The sequence below is a fragment of the Arachis duranensis genome, chromosome 4 (assembly GCF_000817695.3).
Source record: "Arachis duranensis cultivar V14167 chromosome 4, aradu.V14167.gnm2.J7QH, whole genome shotgun sequence".
Classification (NCBI taxonomy): Eukaryota; Viridiplantae; Streptophyta; class Magnoliopsida; order Fabales; family Fabaceae; genus Arachis; species Arachis duranensis.
In genome coordinates, this window is record NC_029775.3 from 60,761,291 (window position 1) to 60,771,441 (window position 10,151).

Consider the following 10,151-nt stretch of genomic DNA (forward strand, 5'->3'; position numbering starts at 1 on the left):
GGAGAAGAGAAGGAATCTCAACATCCTTTGATTCAGAGCCTGAGAGAACCATTTGGAGACGAGAAAGGGAAGCAAGAGGAAAAAGAATTGTTGGTGCTGAGGAAGAGGAAGAGTATTTTGAACCCAACATGGAAGAGAATTTGGAGAACAATCATGAAGAAGAAGCTCATAATCATGTCAGAGAAGGCCATGCAAACCGGGCTGGGCAAGAAAGGAGGGTCTTAGGATCCTATATCAATCCTAATCCAGGAAACTGTGGAAGCAGCATTCAGAAACCCACCATTCATGCCAACAATTTCGAGCTAAAACCTCAGCTCATCACTTTGGTGCAAAATAATTGCTCATTTGGAGGAGGTGCTCAAGAAGACCCTAACCAACACTTGACCACCTTCTTGAGGATCTGTGACACAGTGAAGACAAATGGAGTCCACCCGGATGTCTATAGGTTGCTCTTGTTCTCTTTTCACTCAGGGACAAGGCAACAAAGTGGCTTGAATCCTTCCCAAAAGAAAGCCTGACAGATTGGGAGGAGGTAGTGAACAAGTTTTTAGCAAGATTTTACCCTCCTCAAAAAGATTAATAGGCTAAGAACTGAGGTGCAAACTTTCAGGCAACAAGATGGTGAGACACTTTATGAAGCATGTGAGAGATTCACGGACTTGACAAGGAGATGCCCATCAGAGATGTTTAAGGAGTGGGTTCAACTTCACATCTTCTATGAAGGTTTTTCCTATGAGTCAAAGAAGGCTATAGATCATTCATCAGGAGGTTCTTTAAACAAGAAGAAAATGGTTGAAGAAGCCATAGATGTCATTGAAACAGTTGCTGAGAATGACTACTTCTATGCCTTTGAAAGAAGTAACACTAGAGGAGTAATTGAGCTAAACCACATGGATGCACTATTAGCCCAAAACAAGATGATCACCAAGCAGCTAGCAGATCTTACCAAGAAGGTGGAAGAGAACCAAGTTGCAGTAGCCATCACTTCATCACCAACTCCTGAAGGAGTAAACATAGGAGAAGAAGGTGACTGGGAGCAAGCCAACTATATGGGAAATTCACCTAGACAAGTCCATGATCCATACTCTAAAACATACAACTCGGGATGGAAAAATCACCCCAACATTGGATGGGGAAACCAACAAGACCAAGGACAAGATTCGAGACGTTCCAACTTCGACTCCAACAACAATGTCACTCATCAAAACACCTCACAGAGATACTACCAACATCCATCTAGCCAACCTTCTTAACCACCTAATCTCAACCCACCATCATCCACAGATGATAGGCTTTCAAAGATTGAGGCTCTACTTGAAAACATGTGCAGAGAAGTCCAAGATAACAAGGTGTTTAAGGAAGAAGTGCGAGCCAACATCAAGAATCAAGGAGAAAACATCAAGAGATTCGAGTCCCAAGTAGGATATCTATCTCAACAAATTCCCAAACCCACTGATGGATTCCCCAGTGATACAGAGAAGAATCCAAGAGGAGAACAAAAGAAAGTGAGATGGGAAGAATGCAAAATGATAACCACAAGTGATGAGGGAAGTATGCATGGAGTAGAACACCTCCAAAATCACCAACAGGAAAGTCAAGAGGAAGGAAGCTGTGCAACTCCACTCACATCCAAGGAAGAGCTAAAGAAAAAGGAGGCATTGAACCCATATGCACCTTTCCCCCACAGGCTTAAAGGTGGTGTAGCAGGGAGAATGTACTCAAGGTTTCTTGATATGTTTTTGGGAGCAAGCATCAACTTAATGCCTCTCTCTCTCATGAAAAAGCTCCAAATCAATGAACTAACTCCTACTGATGTGATTATCAGATTGGCGGACAAAACCCAAAAACAAGCAGTAGGAATAGTTAAAAATGTGCTGGTAAAGGTTGGGAGCTACTATCTTCCCACAGATTTTGTTGTTTTGGAAATGGATGAGAATCCTATCTACCCCATCATTCTGGGAAGACCCTTTCTAGCCACAGCTAGGGCACTCATAGATGTAGAACGGGGAGAATTAGTGCTGAGAATACATGATGAGCAGCTCGCCTTCAATGTTTACAACCTCTCACAAGGAGCATATCCAAGAGGAAAGCCCCAACGTTAGTGAGAAAAGTTAGTGGCATTAACTTTGAAGAAAGGGTATAAGCCAATGTTAGTGGAAAAGGTGAACGCCACTAACGTGTTTGAAGCAAAGAAGACCCACGTTAACAGCCACGTTAACTACATTAACGTGGTAGTTAACGTGGAAGGAAAGGAAGATGCCAACGTTAGTGGAAAAGGTGAACGCCACTAACGTTTTCGAAGCAAAAAGACCCACGTTAACAGCCACGTTAACTTAGTTAACGTGGTAGTTAACGTGGAAAGAAAGGGAGATGCCAACATTAGTGGAAAAGGTGAGTGCCACTAACGTTGGCGAGGCAAAAAAAAGACCCACGTTAACTTCTACGTAAACTAGGTTAACGTAGAAGTTAACGTAGGCAAAAGTCCCACCTGGCAGCCTGACCATGCCTTCTTCAAACACGCATAAATTTGAGGCACTACATGGTTGACACTAAATTTGAGGGAGAAAACCTGTCCTGAAAGTGCAAAGATGAACATGGTATCAACCTGTAGTAAGGCCAACTGACCTCTTCACCTTCCAAGAAGTATAACTCGAGTTGTGGAGCTCCAAATGATGCGCTTCTAGTGGCGTTAGAAAGTAGACATTCAGAGCTTTCCAACAATATATAATAGTATGGGGTGGACATTAAGTTTGAGCCCCTGATCGCTAGCGTTATTGTGACTCACGTTTTCCATTAACGCTAGTCGCTAGCGTTAACGTGACTCACGTTTTCCATTAACGCTAGCGACTATGCCAACGACCATGTCCACTTCAAAGGAACATAACTTGAGTTACAGAGATCCAATTGAGGTGATTCTAGTTGTGTTAAAAAGCTGACATTCTGAGCTTTCCAAAGATATATAACAGTCTATAGTGGGCATGAAATTGGAGCACAAACAAGAGGCATCTTTTAAGCCGCAAAATCACCAAAGCAATGAAGCCAAGTCACCCTGGACCTCAATTTGATTCACTTCTCTTGGACTACCCAACCTCAAGGAAGCAAGCCCACAAGTGTCAACCAATCAAGGCCACAAGAAGCATCTAGAATAGGAATTTTCATTTAATTGTAATTTGCTTTTAATTTCATTTTGTAATTTAGGAGAGCCTATATAAAGGCTTTAGTTTTTACTTTTAAGGGGGGATTGGACGGAAAGAAACACAGAAATTGGGGATTGGAAGAGGGGTCTTCGGACTCCCTGCCCTTACTCACCTTTCCTTCTCTTCTTTTCTTTGTACTTTTTATTTATGAATTTGGAAGTTTCAATGTTAGTTTTAATCTTCATCTTTACTTTCCTGCACTTTCTTCTTTTCTATTTTGGTAGAGCAATGATCAACTGCATGTGGTATAATCAGTGACCATACTTCATCTCTTCTCATGAGTAATTGACCAAGGATTTGGCTATTGATCAAGATTTGAGAGATTGGGTTACCAAGGAATTGGAATCCAATCACTTAAGATTGCCAAGGAGATCAATGAATGCATTGATTGAGGAAGAGATGAGAATGAACTTGATCTGGAGAATTGCAACATCTCTTGATCCCAATGTTCATTTTATTTTTAGTTCTTACATTTACTTTTCTTGCCATTTTACTCTTCTGCACTTTATAGCTTTTCTTTACTTTTATGCCATTTACATTTCCTTGTTACTTATCACTCCAATATGATTTGTCTAACTAGAATAATCAATTAATCGTTGTTTGCTTAATCCGTTAATCTCTGTGGGATTCGACCTCACTCTATTGTGAGTTTTACTTGACGATAATTCGGTATACTTGCCGAAGAGAAATTTGTTGAGAGACAAGTTTCCATGCTTCAAAGGTGGTGGACAAGTCATCTACCTTGGCAAGGTTAACCTTCCCTCATCTCATTTTTCACCTCTGTAATTCAGTTGGAGTTAACATAGAGGGAGACATCCTCATTGATGAGGACAAGCCCATCACTAAGAAAAGGATGGAGCAAACAAGAGATCCCACTCATAGACATGAGGAAATTCCTCATCATGAAATCCCTGAGATGCCTCAAGGGATGCAGTTTCCTCCACAAAACTATTGGGAGCAAATCAACACCTCCCTAGGAGAATTGAGTTCCAACATGGGACAACTAAGGGTGGAGCACCAAGAACATTCTATCCTCCTCCATGAAATTAGAGAAGATCAAAGAATCATGGGAGAGGAGCAACAAAGGCAAGGAAGAGACATTGAGGAGCTCAAGCACTCCATAAGATCTTCAAGAGGAAGAACAAGCCGCCATCACTAAGGTGGACCCGTTCTTTAATCTCCTTGTTCTTTATTTTTCTGTTTTTCGAAAAATCATGCTTATGTCTATCCATGTTTGTGTCTATCTATGTTTGTGTCTTATGATCATTAGTGTCTTAGTGTCTATGCCTTAAAGTTATGAATGTCCTATGAATCCATCATATTTCTTAAATGAAAAATGTTCTTAATTAAAAGAAGAGAAGAATTGCATGAATTTTGAATTTTATAACAGATTAATTATTTTGATGTCGTGGCAATACATTGACTTCTGAATGTATGCTTGAATAGTGCATATTTCTTTTGAATTTGTTGTTCATGAATGTGGGCTCTTGAAAGAATGATGAAAAAGGAGACATGTTACTGAGAATCTGAAAAACCATAAAAATGATTCTTGAAGCAAGAAAAAGCATTGAATTAAAAAAAACGACAAAAAAATAAGAAAAAGAAAAAAATAAAGTTTTGATCCAAGGCAAAAAGAGTGTGCTTAAGAACCCTGGACACCTCTAATTGGGGACTCTAGCAAAGCTGAGTCACAATCTGAAAAGGTTCACCCAATTATGTGTCTGTGGCATGTATGTATCCGGTGGTAATACTAGAAGACAGAGTGCTTTGGGCCACGGCCAAGACTCATAAAGTAGCTATGTTCAAGAATCATCATACTTAACTAGGAGAATTAATAACACTATCTAGATTCTGAGTTCCTATAGAAGCCCATCATTCTGAATTTCAAAGGATAAAGTGAGATGCCAAAACTGTTCAGAGGCAAAAAGCTAAAAGCCCCGCTCATCTAATTAATACTGATCTTCATAGATGTTTTTGGAATTCATTGCATATTCTCTTCTTTTTATCTTATTTGATCATCAGTTGCTTGAGGACAAGCAACAATTTAAGTTTGGTGTTGTGAGGAGCGGATAATTTATACGCTTTTTGGCATTGTTTTTAGTATGTTTTTAGTATGTTTTAGTTAGTTTTTATTACATTTTTATTAATTTTTAGTTAAAATTCACTTTTCTAGACTTTACTATGAGTTTGTGTGTTTTTCTGTGATTTCAGGTATTTTCTGGCTGAAATTGAGGGACCTGAGCAAAAATCTGATTCAGAGGCTGAAAAGGACTGCAGATGTTGTTGGATTCTGACCTCCCTGCACTCGAAGTAGATTTTCTGGAGCTACAAAAGCCCAATTGGCGCGCTCTTAACTGCGTTGGAAAGTAGACATTCTGGGCTTTCCAGAAATGTATAATAGTTTATACTTTGCCCGAGATTTGATGGCCCAAACAGGCGTTCCAAGTCAGCTCAAGAATTCTGGCGTAAAACGCTGGAACTGGCACAAGAATGGGAGTTAAACGCCCAAACTGGCACAAAAGCTGGCGTTTAACTCCAAGAAGAGTCTCTACACGAAAATGATTCAATGCTCAGCCCAAGCACATACCAAGTGGGCCCGGAAGTGGATTTTTATGTAATTTACTCATCTTTGTAAACCCTAGGCTACTAGTTCTCTACAAATAGGACCTTTTACTATTGTATTAGACATCTGGGTAGCTATATTTGAGTAGTCTTATGCTATCTTAGATCATGGGGGCTGGCCTCTTGGCCATGCCTAGACCTTCTTCTTATGTATTTTCAACGGTGGAGTTTCTACACACCATAGATTAAGGTGTGGAGCTCTGCTATACCTCGAGTATTAATGCAATTACTATTGTTCTTCTATTCAATTCCGCTTATTCTTGTTCTAAGATATCACTTGTTCCTCAACTTGATGGATTTGATGATCCGTGACACTCATCATCAATCTCACCTATGAACGTGTGCCTGACAACTACCTCCGTTCTACCTTAGATTTAGTGGATATCTCTTGGGCTCCTTAATCAGAATCTTCGTGGTATAAGCTAGAATTAATGGCGGCATTCAAGAGAATCCGGAAGGTCTAAACCTTGTCTGTGGTATTCTGAGTAGGATTCAAGGATTTAATGACTGTGACGAGCTTCAAACTCGCGATTGTGGGGCATTAGTGACAGACGCAAAAGAATCACTGGATTCTATTCCGACATGATCGAGAACCGACAGCTGAATAGCCGTGCTGTAACAGAGCGCGTTCAACATTTTCACTGAGAGGACGGGACTGTAGCCATTGACAACAGTGATGCCCAACATACAGCTTGCCATGGAAAGGAGTAAGAAGGATTGGATGAAGACAGTAGGAAGGCAGAGAGACGGAAGGGACAAAGCATCTCCATACGCTTATTTGAAATTCTCACCATTGAATTACATAAGTATCTCTATCTTTATTTTATGTTTTATGTTATCCTCCATAACCATTTGAGTCTGCCTGACTGAGATTTACAAGATGACCATAGCTTGCTTCATACCAACAATCTCTGTGGGATCGACCCTTACTCGCGTAAGGTTTATTACTTGGACGACCAAGTGCACTTGCTGGTTAGTTGTGCGAAGTTATGATAAAGAGTTGAGATTGTAATTGAGCATACCATGTTGATGGCGCCATTGATGATCACAATTTCATGCACCAAGCACCAGACTACAAGATGCACTCTGGGCATACAGAACACATATAAGACACCCATTGGGATGAGTCCTTTCCGCTTAGTCTATGGAAAGGCTTGTCACCTTCCAGTTGAGGTAGAGCACAAAGCTTTTTGGGAAGTAAAGGAATGCAACATGGGATTTGAGAAAGCCAGAGCTGAAAGGAAGTTGCAACTGCAAGAATTGGAGAGCCTTTGCCTAGAAGCTTATGAGAACTCAAGACTGTACAAGGAGAAAATGAAGGCTGTACATGATCAACACATCAAGAGAAAGGAGTTCCAACCTAGGGATTTGGTCCTTCTTTACAACTCTATACTGAGGCTCATGCAGGCAAACTGCGATCAAGGTGGGAAGGTCCATATAGAGTCGAGAAGGCTGAACCGTACGGAGTTTTCCATCTAAGTCACCCTTCAAGCTCTGAACTCATCAAGGTTAATGGACATCGTTTGAAGCTCTACCATGGTGAGAAGGTGATGAAAAACAAGGAGTTAGAGATCTTCCTCCTGGAGGATCCACTCGCAACTGAAAATTGAGCTACTGAAGCGTCCAACTTAAGGACGTTAAAGCAAAGTGCTAGGTGGGAGACAACCCACCACGGTATGATCGTTCCTTTTCTTCTCCTTCTCTTCCCTCATCTATAACTCTTCTCCATACTACTTCCTCTATCTTGCACCTCATCTGCATACTGCATTTGCATTAAAAAAAAAGTTCACGCGACGTGACCGCACCATTGACGCGTCTGCGTCGCAGGTGGATCCGAGAACATAAGAAAGTGAACAGAGAGTCACGCGAGAGCGTGGCTGGAGGCGTGCCTTTGGCATAAATCATATCACGCGTCCGCGTCAGGTGCAAAAATTAGCCTCCCACGCGTCCGCATCACTCACGCGGCCGTGTGCCCTGGAATTTGACGTAAAATGGGTGCACGACCGAAAGTTGTGCTAGAGTGGTGATGGATCAGTGCTGACCGCATAAATTCTTCCCACGCGGATGCATGGCTCACGTGTCCGCGTCATATCCTTCTAATAGCCACTCACGCGATCGCGTCAACCAACATTTGGCAAAAATAAAAATTCGAACAGAGAGTTGTGCGAGCGCGAGGCTGCCCTCGCGCTAGTAGCATAACATGTGTCACGCGTCCGCGTGACCGACACGTCTGCGTCGATTCTCTTAATGTGCATTCGCGCGAACACGTCCCTTACGCGTCCGCGTCGCTTGCGCCGCACAGCTTATCCTAATTTGCCACATATCTTATCTTTCTCTTTCCCCAATCCTACTTTTTCTTTTCCCTCCCTTTCTTTCTTTCCCCCCTTTTTCCTTCTTCCCTCATTCTCAATTTCTACTTTCTCTCTCTCCTCCCACCATTATCAAGGTTTCTCTTTTCTTCTTCCCTCCTCACTTTTCTATTCTTCTTCTTTATTTATATTTTCTTCTTCCTTTCTCTTTCTTTTTACTTTCATTGCATATGTTTTCTTTTTCTTTCTTTTTTATTGGTGTTGGAGATTTATTTGGTCATTGTGGATTGTTTCATAATTGTTTGGAAATTATATTTTTAAAGGGGTTGCTTGCATGTTCAATTTATTATTTTCATTGGATTATTTACCATTCATGCTATGTGTTTGTGAAAAAGCCCATGTGGCATTATGCAATTTTCTACATTATCCTATTCTACTATTCAATGCATGCTTTTCACAAATTCTCTTTACTATTTTATTAATTGAATTTAATTGCCAATACATACGTGATAGTTTGTTACGAAGTGATGCTTGATTTATGCTACTCATGCCCTTGCCGGCTGATGATTGGATTTTTGACGGCATAGAAATTCACTAATGAAATCTCGTTGTAAAGTATAGTTTCTAAACCAAGCAATAATCCTTTCATACAAAAGATTGTTTGTCACAAGTAACAAACCCCTAAATTTATAAACCAAAGTATTGAACCTCAGGTCGTTCTCCCTAGGAATTACAATAAAGTGTCTTGTTATTGGTTGTGAGTTATTTTGGGGTTTTTGAGATTTTAGACAAGAATTATAAATGGCAAAGAAAATAAACTAACAACTAACAAAGCTCTTGGCAAGATATGAGTACTAGAAGTCCTATCCTAGTTATCCTCCTCAATTGTGACAACAAATTGTCCATTGCTCCCACTTAGTTAACCTCTAACCATGGAGGAAAGTCAAGTGGATGAATCAATTTGATTCCTCAAGTCCTAATCAACTCCTAAAGGAAAGACTAGCTTTAGAGGCATTCAAATCAATTAGCAACTTCTAATTATCAATCAACAAAGGTATTAGATAACTCAAGAGTCACTAATTACTCTACCTAGGCCAAGAGGAACAAAACCTACACTAAAATCCAACCAAGCATTTCATCAAACATTTGGAAGGCACAAAAGAAAAGCATAGTAAATTGACAACAAGAATGAAATCTAACAACAATTATTGAAAGGAATTAATAACAACAATCAAAAGAAACACAATTATTATGATTTACCTTGAATTGAATTGAAAGAGGAGAGAAGGAACAAGAGTAGATCTACAACAAAATATAGAAACAACATAAAGGAAATTACAACAAAAGAATAGAGGAAGATGAATGTAACAACAAGGAATTGAAAGGTATAAGTAGAAGAAAGAATGAATGAAAACCTAGATCTAAGAACTAAACCTAATCCTAATTCTAGAGGGAAGTGAGAGCTTCTCTCTCTAGAAACTAACTCTAACTACTAAACTAAGCTAAACTAAACTAATGGTAACTAACATGTCCATCCCTCTTCAATCCTTGGCTTAAATAGGATCAAAAATGAGTTGGATTGGGCCCACAAGGCTTGTAAATTCACTAGCCACGAGTTTGCATGAAGTGAATCACGTGCACCAATGTCGCGTACGCGTCTTTATACGTATAGCAACTATGACAAATCTTATATCATTTCGAAGCCCCAGATGTTAGCTTTCCAACCCAACTAGAACCGCATCATTTGGACCTCTGTAGCTCAAGTTATGGTCGATTAAGTGCGAAGAGGTCGGCTTGACAGCTTTTGCGTTTCCTTTATTTCTTCATGAGTTCTCCATTTCTACATGCTTTTCCTTCATTCCCTTGGTCCAATGCTTGCCTCCTAAATCTGAAATCACTTAGCAAACATATCAAGACATCTAATGGAATCAAGGAGAATTAGATTTAGCTATTTTAAGTCCTAAAAAGCATGTTTTCACTCTTAAGCACAATTAAAGGAGAAGTTATAAAATCATGCTATTTC